Below are 15,344 nucleotides of genomic sequence, written 5' to 3'. Positions count from 1 at the left end.
TTTTTTACCCACTGGGTCATCAGGGAAGCCCACATCCCTAGGAAGCTTAACAATCCAGGGTTGCATAGATAGTGAACAGTAGGTACATGGATGCAGTTAGGCTTTTGTGAACTCTAGACACCTCAGTGCCTCCCTATGAGTGCCTCTTCTCCCAGTTACTCTCACTATCTTCAGTCAAAATAAGTTATGGAAATCATTATCTTTGGGATTTATGGCATTTTATGTTTTGCATGATAAGTTGCTTCAGTCGTGTCCAACTCTGTGCGACCCTATGGACTGTAGCCCGCCAGGCTCCTCCGTCCATCAGATTCTCCAGGTAAGAATACTGGAGTGGGTTGCTGTGCCCTCCTCCAGGGGATCTTCCCTCATTTTATGTTTTAGGGTGTTGTAATTATGGGGAGGTAGGTAACAGACTAGAATTTTAAGAGGAGAGCAGTATAAAAATCCCACAGATGTTGTCCAGAGGCAAAACTTGCTCTATTGGGTAATCCACGTCGTGTAGAGAACACGTTCCTCCTCTCTGATTTCCCCCACTGAGACTATCTCAAAACAGAGCTGTAATGAGCACTTTCTAGTCTCTGCTGGTAGCCTATGATATGATAATGATAATGATGATGATAAACACTGATTAAGCACTCACAGAGTGAGGTTTCACTTGTTCAAAACTCATAAAAGACCTGGTCCCCACTGTCAGTCATAGTATTGGCACAGTATGGGAGTTGGCACTTTATGGTCAGTTAATGCTTTGTGCTGATCTGCTTGGACAATTGACCACAATCCTTCACACTTTCAAATTTCTTTCGTGAATTCTTCTGCTGTCTCAGTGCCTGCCTCCACCGCCCGCCCCCCACCACCATAAGCTCAGTGTGCTTGGAGACCATAAAAAAAGATAGATTCTGGAAAATTTGGAATCACCATAATCATCAAAATTCTTGGAGCCCATTTTTGTCACCAACTTACTGATCACCAATTTACTGATGAGAAAACTGAAGAGTGGGCATGTTAAGTGACATTCCCAGCAGCAGAGGGCTGAATGGTGCCCTTTCCTTCAAATTCATGTCTACCTGGAACCTGTGAATGTGACCTTATTTGGAAATGGAATGTTTACAGATGTAATAAAGCTTAGATGAAGTCATACCGGATTAGGTGTGTTGCTTTGGTTATTCTGAATTATTGGGGTTTCATAGGCTTCATTGCTTCTAGATTTCCTTGTTATGGCTCATTTAAGCTAGAAGCTAAATTAGTCCTGTTATGAGCACCAGCTGGTGATAGTCTCAGAACCACATAACTTGGAGTTGGAAAGGACCACAAGATAGCATGGTGAACCATTTGCTTTAGGGTCTCTACGCTATCATCGTTTCCATTTTACAGATGAAATAATTGAACACAATTTCAGTGATCTGATAAAGTTAATATATTTAGTTAGTAGCAGATAATATCCAACATTTTTGAGTGTTTTGTATGTGTCAGGCATTGTGCTAATTATTTTATGTGCACAACCTCATTTAATTTACATAATAATCTTATGAACTATCTAATTTTAAAGAAGAGAAAACCAAGACACAGAAAGATTAAGTAATTTGACCAAGGCAGTACTGCTAATAAGTATCAGAATCAAGTATTTGCATATACATGGTGTGACTCCAGAAAGTCTGATTCCAGACCCTACGCATTTAATCATCATGTTACATTGTTTAAAGGTCAGAGTGAGAATCAGGTCCTCTTGCCTTGGTGGTTAGAGAAGTGGTTCCCGACAATTGTCCAGGGTCTATGACTCTGTATGGAGAAGGCAATGGCACCCCACTCCAGTACTCTTGCCTGGAAAATCCCATGGACGGAGGAGCCTGGTAGGCTGCAGTCCATGGGGTCTCGAAGAGTTGGACACGACTGAGTAACTTCACTTTCACTTCTCACTTTCATGAATTGGAGAAGAAAATGGCAACCCACTCCAGTGTTCTTGCCTGGAGAATCCCAGGGACAGGGGAGCCTGGTGGGCTGCCATCTCTGGGGTTGCATAGAGTCAGACACGACTGAAGTGACTTAGCAGCAGCAGCAGCATGACTCTGTATATGTGTCAAGCATTCTCTGTAGACTTAAAAATGTGATCATCTAATATTTTAAGTTAATATTGATTTTGCTTGGATATACTGTACATTCATGTAAAAGCATTATTGAATTAAGAGTGGCTTCTTGTCATGATTCATTTTATTAATTCAGTGACTGCTAAAAAAGAATAATCCTCTTTTAGGGGGAGTCTGAAATATTTTGATCTGAGAAGGCATCCTTATATTCATAAAGAAGATTGTAAACCATGGTATAGTAGAAAGAAAGCTCAATTTGGAGTCAGGTGGACCTGGGTTTGAGTCTTGCTTCTGTTTACTGAGTGACTTTGGGGGAGTCCCTTAACTATTAACTTCAGTTTCCTCATCTGTAAAATGTTATTCTATAATTTATCTCAGAATGTTGTTGGGAGCCTCAGGCGCAGCAGTATATGTGAAAGTCTTTTATAAAAAACTAGAGTTCTGTAGGTATCTAAGGCAGCCATTATTATTCCTCTGTGATACCCAAGGGATCAAATTTTGTCCTGGATACTTCGTTACATTCACTTTTCCTGTGGTCTTTTGGTATACCTTTTAACAAAACAAAACAAAACAAAACAAAAAACTTCTGTCAATATTGCAATGTAAGGAACAGGTCAATTTCCAATAAAATAACATCTACCCCCTGGCATGAGCTTACTCCAATTTCTAGTCATGCCTGGAATAGCATCCTTTGTGAGATGAAAATTTTAGGTGGCAGAGAGGAAAAGAAGATGGCATTCCAGCTCTACTGTGGGGTTGACTTCGTCCTTCCTCTTTGAGTAGGTCAAAGTTTTTACATCATTTTTTTTTCTAGGCTGGGAACTAGGGTTGGAAGAGTGGAGTGCAGCTAAAGAGAAGGGGAATGATTTCTGTCTCTTCCTCCCATGTCTCTCCTTTCCTAGCTTTCTACTCTATTTGGGGGGGGGGGGACGGTATTTATTCAAGCATAATTCCAAAAGAAAATGGACCAGATCCATATCTGGCTTTTCTGAGTGACATGAAAATTTTCTCAGGTCTACTGAGTACAGATATCATTGTGAAGTGGCTAGCCAAGGGCCATTGGTGAATCCAAGGGCCCTGTTGAAGTTGTGTATGGTTGAGAGCAGGGACCTCAGTTACAGCCATGAATTTGTTTTAGTGTTACTTTGTCGCTGCTGTGACTTTCCATTTCCCCTTTGAGCCTAGTCATTTATAACAGCCAAGGTGCTCCAAGGCATGAAAAGGTTTGCCTCAGCTTCTGGAGCTAGAGCTGTGCTGCCACCACCTGGAATTGAAGGGGATTTCAACAGCAATTCTTAGCTCTCTCCTAGGAGCCAGTCAACTACAGACAGAACGTTCAATCTGCTCAGCTTCTTGATTCTTTAAGAGTTGCTTGATTATGGAATGGACTTCCCTGGTGGTCAGACAGTAAAGCGTCTGTCTATGGAATGGGGTTTGGTTTCTAAACTACGGAATGTAATTTACAAGGTTGGAAGTAATGAATTTTTAAACAGGCTTCTTATACGCTTCACCAGCCACAGCTATCCATTATGATTCATGAAACAGTCTAGGTCTGACCGGTGCTAGGGCATAATTAATTTTGTGGCCCAACTGCACTTCCACTCTTTTTGTTGACCTCTTCTCTGAGGACATATAGGTATCAAGAGAGCCTGAGCACCTCCTTATCAATTACACGAGGAGCCCACAGTCAGTGCTTTACAAGACCTGGGAAGTATGGAAAGTTGATTGGCTATCTTATCATCAACCTTTATTGAGAACCCTGTCACTTATCTCCTTGGTTCCATCTATACTGCAGTTTGGGTGCCACCATAGTCCATCCTCGTGACAGGCTTCCGTTGTGGGTCTTGGCAGAAGATGGACTTAAGTGCTTGATCTGCTACATTCTGTGTTGTCAAGGGGAGAGGAGGGGTTACTTCATTATTGAGAAGTGAAACCTAGTGCAAGATGGGGAGGTCTTATAGAAAGGTCTTATAGAACTCCTTTGGAGTTCAGAGGACTGAAAGGAGTTGGTCCACATGTCAGACCTAAAGCAATTGTGTGGGTAGTAGCAAGTGAGCTATCATTTGCTGGATCCACTCTCAAAGTCAGACTTGCTTTATGTTCATATGGAAGAGGTTGTACGGGTCATCTGGCTGCTTTTAGACACATTGACTTTTCATTATGTCAAAGTGAAAGTGAATGTGAAAGTGAAGTCGCTCAGTGGTGTCCGACTCTTTGCGACCCTGTGGACTGTAGCCCACCAGGCTCCTCCACCCATGGGATTCTCCAGGCAAGAATACTGGAGTGGGTTGCCATTTCCTTCTGCAGGGGATCTTCCCGACCCAGGGATCGAACCCAGGTCTCCCGCATTGCAGGCAGACGCTTTAACCTCTGAGCCACCAGGGAAGCAAGGAAGGTCTTATAGAAACATGTCATAGGCTTAGAACACACCATACTTTTGGTGCAGTCATGAGATCTGAAAGTGGTGGAAATTATGGGAGTACACAGGAGAGTTCCAGGATCTTCTGTCCCCAAGAGTGTGCAAAACATAGCAATACGTGGTTTTACAGATATACTGTCAGGATTCCCAGAATTAATCATTTTCATTTCTACCAGTAGGTGTTATATTAGCCTCTGGCTCCTGGTCTTTTCCTTAAACTGGGTAACCTTTTGACAAAGTTCTTAACAGCTTTTGCTGAAATGTTCCTGGTCTAATCGCTAGCAAATATCTTGAAGAAAATCCAGTTTGCTCAACAGGCCATCTCTTGGCATTTAGTGAATTCTTATCAATCCGTAGACTGCCTTAGTTGGTTTTTAGATCTCATATTAAATGTTACTTTTACAGAGAGGCCTTTCCTGGCCTTCTGGTTTAAAATTAGTTTCTTCAACCTCCCATTTGGTACAGTAAGAAAACATTTCTAGAGTCAGGCATTCATTCCTTGGCTCCATCGCTCTGTCCACCACTAGCTATGTTACCTAAGGCAAGTTACTTGGCTTCTCTGCATCTCAGTTTCCTAGTACAATAGGCAAATAATAGTACATACTTCATAGGGTTGTTGTGAAAATTAGTTATAGTACATAAAGCGTTTAGAACAGTGCCTGGCTATCATCATCATCCTCCTCCTCCTCACTACAATTTCAGTCCACGTGTGTGTCTTTCATATCACTTATTATAACTAAATTGTTGTAGGTGTTAGTCTTTTTTTAAAAAGTCTCTCTCTTCCACTATTCTGAAAGTTATATGAGGGCAGAAACCACATTTGTATTTGCTTTTTCATTCTCCTTTTCTCAGTGCCCAGCACAAAGTAGGAGCTCAATAAATACTGGACTAGTAAATTAATGATAATTGAGTAAACTCCAGGGGTTGGTGATGGACAGGGAGGCCTGGCGTGCTACGATTCATGGGTCGCAAAGAGTCAGACATGACTGAGTGATTGAACTGAACTGAAGGAATATTTTTAAATAATTCAAGTATCTCTTTCCTCCAAGCTCTTATTATCATAAAATCTCTCTGTAATAAGGCTCCCAGATCTCAATCAATGGAACACTATATTTCAAGGAACATTTGCTACAAACAAAAATGCCAAGGCAACACGTTGCAGTCTTCTCTGTCAATCTCTTTCTTTTTATTATTGCCTTTGCCTTTTCCAGCTATTTACAACTAGATCTACTATTGAGACCCATTTCTAGGTCCAGACCCAGAGCCTATGTCAATCATCCAAACTATAAGTAAGGCTAAAGTGATTGAGGGTATGGGGATTTGGAAGGTACACACAATGAAATAATTTAAATGTACTGTGAAAACTGTAAAGACTCCTTTATCCTAGCATGATGTGTATTAGCAAGGTACCCTAGATGACTATGTAGCCTCCAAGTCATAGATCCTACTCACTGTACCCTCTGTCACAGTCAGATGTCTTGGAACCAACTAGACTCCACCTGTGCTTTTTACCTGGAATCATCTACTGCTGGATGTATCCTGTCCTCTTCTTCCCTGAAATATTTTGGGCCTTCATAAATTCCTTGGAAACAATGCCTTGGATTATTTCTACCATTGCTGATACCAGCCTCCTCTGACTTGCAATACCTCTGGTCTCAGTGTTGCCAACCATTCTCAGCCTGGATCCTGAACTCACTGTAGTTATACTGCCTTGGTGTGTGTTGTATTGGAATTTGGCGTGTGTAAGAATCATGGAGTGCATGTGTGCTGAGTTGGTTCAGTCGTGTCAAGACTCTGCGACGCTATGGACTGTAGCCCACCAGGCTCCTCTGTCCATGGGATTCTCCAGGCAGGAATACCGGATTGAGTTGCCATGCCCTCCTCCAGGGGATCTTCCCGACCCACAGATCAAACCCATGTCTCTTGTGTCTCCTGCATTGGCAAACTGATTCTTCCTCACTAGCACCACCTGGGACGCCCAAATGTGGGTAAACTAGAGGAAGGAAGACAGAGCCAACCTGATTTATTTTCAAGTGAACCATGAATCATGTAAATGATACTTAGTTGCTACCTCTTTCAAAAGCCTTTGATGATCCCACTGGCCTCCATTATAAGGTTTCTAATTCTTCATGCTAGCAATCAAGGCCCTGATTGCTAACCTTAATTCCCATTACTCCACTACATAAAATTTCGAGATCCTTGAGGGCAGAGGCTTTATCTTCTTTACTAGTAGCCTGGCACTCTATATCTGGCACATTGTGGTGCTCAGTAGATATAACAGCTAAAAATTATTGAGTTCTTTACTCTGGGCTACGCATGTAAAACATGAACTATTTTACAGCTGTCACCTCACTTTACAAGCATCATCTCCTGTAATCCTGCCAATTAATGAAATAGATACTACACTAATTTGCCAAATGTCACCCAGCTAGGGAAATGGTACAACGAGGATTTGAATCCAGATCTGTTTATCCCCAGAGCTTGTGCCATTAATAACTACACCTTTTTACTTCAATGGTGTCTGTATAATAAATATGTGAGCCAAACTATACTCTTGTTTGGGCTTCCCTGGTGGCTCAGACATTAAAGAATCTGCCTGCTAATGGAGGATGCCCAGGTTTGAGCCCTGGGTTGGGAAGATCCCCTGGAGAAGGGAATGGCAACCCACTTCAGTATTCTTGCCTGGAGAATTCCATGGATAGAGGAGCCTGGCAGGCACATAGGGTCTCAAAGAGTTGGATATGGCTCAGCAACTAACACTTGCACTACTTTTCATACTCTTGTTTGCCAAACAAGACAAACATACTGCAGCTTATGTGCCTTTGCAAGCACCTTTTCCCTCAACTGAAAGACTTCCCCGACAGTTTCTAGGTCTTTAGCTGCTCCTTGGGACTTAGGTTATTTCAATGCTGAGTACCTATGTTGGATACCTGATAAATGCTTCCTTCTATTTGTAGTTCTACTTTATGATCCTCATAGCTAGGCCCTAAGCCCTTGGAGGGGAGGATTCACATCTTACACTGTTAAGTATTCTCAGCCTTAAGCATCAAGTATAGGAACTTAGATCAACTAAGTAATATTTACTATTGGTGACGGTTTAAATGGGGATGAAAGAACAAATTGAAGGGTCATGATTAATTATAGTTGGCAAGAGATCTATATTACATAAGGATGTATTAAAACATTAATGTCCTTTCATGTGCAAATATTAGTTACTAGGATGAGAAAGTGAAGGGACAGGGAAGAAATAGTCATCATCATAACTATCGTCCTTACAAGTAAATCTGCTTCAGAGGTTGAATTATCCTGTTACGCCTTTCTTAGACCCATTTATGTCTATCTTAGACTAATCTATGGCAACTTCCAGAAATCAGAAATTAGTTGCCTAGGTTGGACATAAGTATTTTTGCATTTGTGGAGTAATTTACATTTATAAAACTGCTTTAAAATAATTATGTGTCACAGCAGATCAAACAAGCCTGAACAGGAAACCTGGGAGGGCCTTCAAAGCCTTCCTGATGACTAGGGACTGCCTATGGTAGGAAATCTTTGGTTAAACTCTATGTAGATCTCTTTTTCTCAAGAGAGGATCAGATTTCATTGATCTCCATGTTCCAAAGCTGCTCATGAACCCTGCTGTTCTGGATGTGTGACAGCTATTTATTTCTCATGGAAAAGGGAACTAAATTAAGCATCTTTAGTTTGCTCTCCTTGGCTAGACAAATGTAATGCTATATTGGAACAGGTTAATGGTTCACTAAGTAATATTCAGAACCATGAGTTATAAAAGAAGAGAGGCCCATGTGTGAATCTTCTCTAATGTATAAGAAAATCTGTGAAATTCAAAGTTGGGAATTTTCTTCTGACTGGTAGGTGACTACCTCTGCTGGGGTTTTAAACTGGTGATTTCACAAACTATGAGATCAAGTATGTCACTCCATTAAAAAATACATACATGCATATATATATACATATTTAAAATATATATAAATACATGTAAAGTCATGTCATATATAATTCTCTTTACATTAGGAGAAAATGTCTGTGGAAGACGTCTCCATATACATTAACACTGAAGAGAGAGACTATCTAAAATTTTCTTCCCCAGATAGCCCTGATCTCTGCTATGGAGCATGGAATTTGATTACCTTGCTAGCGTTCACTTACATTGCATGACTAACAAAATTATTAATAGCTATAAAACTATTCAAGTCTTTAAAGATGCAGTTGCTAGGCTTCTCTCAATGGTCTCTCGCAGCAGCAAATTCTAAGCTGATAAGAAGTTGCACGCTGATTTTAATTTTAAATGTATTTTCCATTAATTTAATTGAACCCGTTCTTGCTTTTCCGCAATGGCACCAAGAATCAGAAGGGCATTCCTGTCTCTCCCACCACACCTCCATGGATGGAAGAAATCAGACCTGGATTTTCTCACTTGTCATCTTCAGGCTGAGCCTGTCTTTTTCACTTTAAGGTTTCTTTTTGAATGACCCTGCTCTTGACCCAGGGCATGCAATCTGAGAGCTGTATGGGGGTGGAGTGTGGGGAGGATGTTCTGGAGCTCAGCAGATGGATTCCAGGAGTACAATGACTTACCAGCCCCCTTGTGATTGTTGCCAAAACGCCTTCCTGTTTTCAAAAGTGTTTTGCCCCTTGCTCTTTTGTTTTGCTGTGCTAGGAGACTGCAGTTCCTTATGATGCCTGGTTTTGCTAGGGACCAAAATCTGCTGTTTCAAGGAAATGCAGCTGTTTGCTTTGGTGGGTGACTTGAGAGAGGGAATGTTTCCACCCTCCCTCCCCAACCTCCTTGTTACCCTACCCCAACTTGAACTCCACTGGCTGGCTCATCATCTTACAAAGCATTGATTTTAGAAACTCACTATTTGCTTTTGATTGTTTGGCTGGGGTTGCAACAAAGTCATTGATAGATCTCATTTTGAGCTATCATCCTGTCCACTCTTTTCGGTCAGCCTTCCAGAACTGATTGCCTCTTTCCCCAAATGAAACTGCACAGCCAGATGGCAAGTCTTTCTCAAGTTCCACTGTTTGCTAGGGCAGAAAACAGGCGGAGCTGCCTGGGCCTCAAGCTAGGCCAGCTCCACTCCAAGACTGTTAGTTCTCTTACCAGCCTGTCATTAGGTGCAAGATTTAATTTGATCACTGCTGCCTAGGCGGCTATCCCCGAGTGGATACTTCCTGGTACTGATGTCACTGCATTTTGTGATCTTTGCTGAAAGGGACCAGCGCAGCTCAGCCCAGCTGATGTCTTCTGGGATACAGGACACCATCTTTCTCTACTCCTCCCAGCTTTTGGAAGAAAGGTCATTGGTTCTGTCTCACGGTCCCGGACCCAGCTGCAGGCAATAGACACAAATTAATATGCGTTCCCTCCCCAAGTCCAGTGCACCAGTATGCAAACTCTTGGACCCCGTATGGGGATGCTTTCCAGGCTGGTAAGTGAATAATTTCTCTGTTGCTAAAATGATTTTTTCTGTCACTTCTGCTCTGTCTGTCCCCTTTGTGGTGCTCTCTCTGCTTCCTACCGGGATCTCCATCTTTCAGTTTACTCTCCACTGCCCCAGGGCTTGTCAACCTGAACAGATAGTGTGCATTGCGCTGTTAGTGGAATACGTGACATGCCTTTGGTACTTACATTGCTAGCCCAGGTAATGTAACTGCAGGTGTCAAACCAGAAGTTCTTCACGTTTATTAGTTGTCTTTCTTTCCTTCTTAAGTTGACATTAACCAACTAGTAAGTTTTCTAGTTCAGTGACAAATTAGTCAGTGGAACAGCTGAAACTCTCAGGGAGCTACACAAGGCTTCTTCTGATTTCTGGGAGAAGTTTTGGAGGAACCAAGAACAACCCCAGGCTCAGCCTGGTCACCTAGGACTAAAGAATGTACAGCAGGCCAGGGGTCTTCATTGAAATAAGCTTTTGCCCAAGATAACTAGAGAAACTGAAGAAGTTGGCTCATCAGATTTTTTGTACTCCTCTTTTCACCAGCTCTTTGGCTATTACTATTTATTTGAACTTAAGGCAAAAGGGTTTTCCAAGCATGGAGTTCACACATCTACCCCAGCTCCTTCACCATCTATCTCCAAGTCTTCAAAGTTTGATTTGCCTTTTTTCCAGTCCTATGGACATCTCCAAAAAGAACCCAGCTTTCTATAAAACCAGGCAACGAGATAGATTTTTTTTTTTTATTATTTTGGAAAGCTGGTCTTCAAAACCTATCCTGTAAGCCTGATAGTTTTGTCAGGGGTCCTTCAGCACTCATCAACCATTCTTTTCAGTGATATTTCTGCTTCTTTTCATGCTCCACTTGACACACTCGAGAAATAGCAGAAGAGCTTTTGAGAGAAGTCTAGGCTGTGAGTCAAAAGCCAAAGCCTGCATCTGGAGCTTTAATCTAGGGAGTTACACATTGTATAGGGGTTCCTAGGATCGATCTACTGGGTTGCAGTACTAAAATGTGGGAGTAGTAGTGAAAAAAAAATGGTTTAGCCTAACAGAAAGCATCCCCAGTCTGTACATTTTCGATTATCTCCTCTTTTTAGTATTCAGTTCATATTTCAATTGGTTTTTGAGGTCTCTTACTTAGTGATGTTTTTTTCCCCCCAAGTTGTCAAGAAAGCACTTCCTCTGGTGGTAGTGGGGGTGTGGAATATCACTCTCACCCTCCTCCTTGGGGTGAGAGAATTAGTGGTGGGAAGAAGGCTGGGCATGATCTGACCAGAATGCCTTTGAAGGGAGACCTTTCTGTTTTCAAAAGTGCTAGTGGTGGGGAACAATAACAGTTGGTATGAGTTTGCACCTAGGAAAATAGCGTTTGGGACCCACTTGGAGAGAATTCACATGAAAAGGTTCAGGAAATAATGCTGTGAGCCCAAATGGTGCTGTCAAAACATTACAGGTAGTCGCTGCAGGATAGTACAGAAGATGTTAGAGAGTAATGTCATTTATTGAAATGTATCCGCTGATTTAGCTTTTGCTAATTAAATGGTCCCCACGATGTGTGTTTATGTAAGGACCAGTTGTGAGTTTTCTAGCAGCAGGAGTTTGGCCCTGTAGGAAGTGCCATGCCTAATGAGAGGGGATAAGCATGGAAGGGACTTGGGCATAATCTGTTCACTTATGCTGGCCTCATCAAAATGGGAAGACTTGGCGTGATTAATAGATTTCTGTCTCTTTTTCACTACTGTCCCCTAACTCTCTTGTGTTTCTTGGAAAAGGCAAGCATCAGGGTCATGATGAACAATTTTAGCACTTAAAGAACACTTTCTCTGTCTGCTCTTTGTTTTTCCTGCTACAACTCCCTGGCTGTTACTGTTATCCTTTGTCACAAAGAAAGGGGGATTGGGAGGCAGAGAGAGGAAAAAGCACAAAGATTCAAAGACTTTTCTTGGCCCCCTTCTCTTGTCTTCCTGGTATTTCAGAAGGGTCATAAACAGCATCCAGGATGCTGGAAATGCACCCCACCCATACCCAGTAGGCATACATTCCTTGCTGCTCCTCTTAAGGCCTTTCCTTGTGATGCCTGGGAGTGTGTGTGTCTGTTTACATGTGTGTGTGTGGGTGGTGGGTCACTAGAAGTTGTCAATCACTTTGGGCAGAAGGGACAGAATTTCAGGAAGCTGCAGCTAGCTGTATGTAATTCTACAGCTTATAGAATTACACAGTGCTCTTCAATTAATCAACTGAATTTAAAACATCACAAGGGCAAGACCATCTTAAAAAAAAAGTTCTCAGTCCCTAACACAGTGCTGGGCACACAGCCGACACTAGTTGATTTCACAAGGGAAGTGGTTGAGTTGTGTGTAATGAGGTCATCTTAGAACATCGGTGAACAGCTCTGCAAGTCTGCTTCCACATCTGCAAAGTCGTTTTGCCTCCCGGGGCTACTGTAAAGACGAAGTAAGACAATGACTTGATCAAGGACACTTTGCAGTTTTGTGCTGTTATCTCCATTTTCATTCTTTCATTCTCTCTATTCTAGGCATGGTAACCTAAGTAAGAAGATTATAGGTGCAGGCTGGAAAAGTTTGGCTTAGGCAATTTTTTTTAAATCAAGTTTTTCTTCCCTAGAGAACCTCATCGGGTCAAATTGGTTGAATAGAGTGGAATGCCCACGGGATGCAACAAGAGCCAAGCTAGCAGATGATCCAGTTTTCTGCAGCAGGGGCACTGGGGGCTAGAGGGAAAGAGTGAGAACGAAGTTATCTGAAGGCTGAGCTCTTTGGAGCTTGAAGCAAACATTTAAAAAACACATCTCAGAAACATCCTTCAAACTTGTCAGTGCTACAGTCCTCATATGCTAGTATTTTAGTTTCTACCATCAATTTTAACCTTTCAACCTTTTGACCTTATCCTTGTCAATGTTGGAACACCAAGAATTGACCTCATATATCAGATTAATTTAAATATAAGGCTTTCCTCACTTTATTCTTCCATTGCCATTCCATTGGGCTCTTCCCTGGTGGCTCAGATGGTAAAGCGTCTGCCTACAATGTGGGAGAGCTGGGTTCGATCCCTGGGTTGGGGAGATCTCCTGGAGAAGGAAATGGCAACCCACTCCAGTACTCTTGCCTGGAAAATCCTATGGAAAGAGGAGCCTGGTAGGGTACCATCCATGAGGTCACAAAGAGTCGGACACGACTGAGTGACTTCACTCACTCACTCATTGCCATTCACCATTATTTCAGTAGCATGACTGAAATCTCAAAGATTAATAAAAAATCTTACCATTTTGATTCTTGCCTCAGTGATCCAAAGAGCTACCATGGCCCAGAGAGCTGGCTTCCTCCGCATAGCAATGGCCCAGAGAGCTTGCCCTGGGCTGCACAGAAATGTAGTTGATACCCAGGGGAGCCTAGTGTTTTTCAGCAACGGTTGGATCAAAAATACTGAGGACGGTCGCTAGATGTCCCTCTTGTGTCTCTAAAGAGGCTGAAGAGGCGGGGCTCACTTCAGGATTGAAGTAAAGGGAACCTAAGACTGAGAGAACTTTTTTGTTTTCATTATCTACACCCAGAACTGTTTTTATTCAATTAATAAATTCCTGATCGTGAAGGTGTTTTCGGCTACTCACTTAGTAGCATTGTTGGAGTACGATGATCAAGTGTGTTTATTAGCAAACATTGTTGGAGTATAATGATAACGTGCGTCTATTAGCAAAAAATACATTCTGAGAGCAAACGGCGGCGGCTGTATTACGGCTATCTGTAGAAGTAGACTAGGGGGATGGAAGAACTATTTTTTGGAGGGGAGGTGTCACTGTCACTTTGAGCTTGCAGGTGATGAGAAGGAAGGAAAGCAGAGGCACACGGCCCAGCCTCCCTGGCACCTGGTTTTCATAAAAGCGGTTTAGTATAGCTGGGAATACTTCTGGTGCTCTACTTGGAAAGGCGGGGAGCATTGAGTGTGAACAGTGAGCAGGACCCAGGGAACCCCGTGTGATCTCTGTAGCGAAGCGAGCACATTTGTCTTTGCAAATGCAGAACATGTCTTTACAATGTGATTGCAATTACAAAGGTAATGACATTGTACATGGATTGAATTCTCTTATTTATCTTTTAAAGACCACAGACTATAGACATTCTATTAGCATTCACCAAGGTAAGAGAGATCCTCAGCCCTCTTATCTTGTTGTGTGCGTCTTTTCAGATGCCACGGCAATGATAATCATTTTACCTGAGTAATTCTTCCATTTCTTGTTACCTGGGGGATTGTTAATGGCCGAGACTACTTCTCAGACTCTTTGCTCCCGCTCAGTCAAGCCATGGAGGCGCCAGTTTACTTTTATTGATCAGTGGGTTCCTGACAGCCTTCGCCACAAGGAAGCAGCATCATCCTTTTTTGACTTAAAGGAGAACAGATCGCCTTAAAGTTTACAGCTAAAGCTTCTAAGCATAGCATGCAAACATTTTAGCATGCTGCTAATTGTTCTGTTTAAATAGTCCAAGCAATATTTTAGAACGCTGCCAAACGCAGAACTCATATCCCGTGATCAGATAGCAACCCATTTCAAATGCCTTTTAGGCCGTTTTAATTAGACCAAGATGCACTTCATTCCCACTCGCTGGCATCAAAGGTAAATAACTGCGATAAATCAAATTGAGCCCTTCTTTGCGGAGCCTGTGAGGTGCATCCGCGTTGCCTGCCATGTTGTCACTCTCCTCGGCAGGCAGGGTCTGCGGAAAAGCAGGCGGGCTACGCGGCTCCCTCGAGTCACAACTCTGTTGTTCACCTGCACCTCTAAATGACCAAATTAAATGATACTCATTGCAGATGCTTCGATTTTCTCCTAGATGTTCTGGGCTGAATTGCTTGCTAATATGAGAGAGTGAAACGACCCCCACGCGGAAAGCGGATCAAGCTCTTTGCGCCCTCCCCTTGGTCTCAGATGCACGTTGGGGCGGGGGCGGGGGGGCGGTCTCAAACTCAATCCCAGAACAATTCCTTTCTGAGGGAGAAAGCTGTCTTCTTCTTCCTCCTGCCAAAGTAAAGGCCGCTAAACTAGCTCCTCTTGGGAAAAGAAATATTTTTAAAAAGCAGCTAGGCTGTTCTCTGCAAAAACATGGCAGTTTTGAGAAAACCTATTATGTGTTCAAATGCCTTTTCCCCTTGTTTAATGTTTTTAAAAGGGCAAAAGTGAGTCTCATTTTAAGCACACAGGCTCAGGCCAGTGTCTCTGGCTTAATTATGAATTTGCTAACCCAAGACTCCCAAATATCCAAGACGATTCACTCAGAAGGGTGATGCACTCTTTCAAGAATTGTGAATTCAGAAGCCAGCCCTCCTCCACCCCCAATCTATGATGAAAAAACAAAGCATCCCAACTTG

Source organism: Budorcas taxicolor, chromosome X (genome assembly GCF_023091745.1).
Source record: "Budorcas taxicolor isolate Tak-1 chromosome X, Takin1.1, whole genome shotgun sequence".
In the NCBI taxonomy this organism is placed as follows: domain Eukaryota; kingdom Metazoa; phylum Chordata; class Mammalia; order Artiodactyla; family Bovidae; genus Budorcas; species Budorcas taxicolor.
This window is presented reverse-complemented; position numbering follows the sequence as displayed.